The sequence below is a fragment of the Panthera tigris genome, chromosome E1, assembly GCF_018350195.1.
Source record: "Panthera tigris isolate Pti1 chromosome E1, P.tigris_Pti1_mat1.1, whole genome shotgun sequence".
NCBI classification, from domain to species: Eukaryota; Metazoa; Chordata; class Mammalia; order Carnivora; family Felidae; genus Panthera; species Panthera tigris.
The window spans coordinates 35687153-35688143 of record NC_056673.1 but is presented as its reverse complement, the minus strand read 5'-3'; the positions used below and the strand labels follow the sequence as shown (position 1 = coordinate 35688143).

The 991-nt window shown below is 46.2% G+C and overlaps 1 pseudogene; it reads left to right on the top strand.

Moving 5' to 3' along the window:
• Nucleotides 1-246: 246 nt before the first annotated feature.
• LOC102953705 lies at nt 247-738 on the top strand (annotated as a pseudogene).
• The last annotated feature ends 253 nt before the right edge of the window (nt 739-991 follow it).

Here is a 991-nt window from a genome sequence, read left to right as displayed (position 1 = left end):
GAGGGTCAGAGAGAGAGGGAGACACAGAATCTGAAACAGGCTCCAGGCTCTGAGCCATCAGCACAGAGCCCGACGCGGGGCTCGAACTCACGGACCGTGAGATCATGACCTGAGCCAAAGTCGGACGCTTAACCGACTGAGCCACCCAGGCGCCCCAGAAGTTTTAAATTTTAATCAAATCCAGCTCATCAATGATTTCTTTCTTGGGTTGTGCTTTTGGTGTTGTATCTAAAAAGTCATCATTTCATGAAGATGGTGCTGAAGGCAAAGAAGGAAGCCCCTGCCCCTCCCAAACCCGAAGCCAAAGCAAAGGCTTTGAAGGCCAAGAAAGTGGTGCTGAAAGGCGTCCACAGTCATAGAAAAAAGATCTGCACGTCACCTACATTCTGATGGCCCAAGACACCGCATCTCCAAAGGCAGCCCAAATATCCTGGAAAGACCACCCACAAGAGAAACAAGCTTGGCCACTATGCCATCATCAAGTTCCCCATGACTACCAAGTCACCCATGAAAAAAATGGAAGACAGCAACACACTTGTGTTCATTGTAGATGTCAAGGCCAATAAGCACCAGATCAAACAGGCTGTGAAGAAGCTCCATGACATTGATGTGGCCAAGGTCAACACTCTGATGAGGCCCGATGGAGAAAAGAAGGCCTATATCCAACTGGCTCCTGACTATGATGCTTTGGATGTGGCCGACAAAATTGGGATCACTAAGCTGAGTCCAGCTGGCTAAACCTACATACGCATTTTTTTACTATAAAAAAAAAAAAGGATAATAAAAAATAAAAAGTCATCAGCGGGGTGCCTGCCTGGCTCAGTTGGTGGAGCGTGCAACTCCTGATCTTGGGGTTGTAGGTTCGAGCCCTATGTTGGGTGGAGACATTACTCAAATCTTAGAAAAAGCTAGAAATAAATAAATAAAAAGTCATCACCATACTCAAGGTCAACTAGATTTTCTCCTGTGTTATCTTCCAGGAGTTTTACAG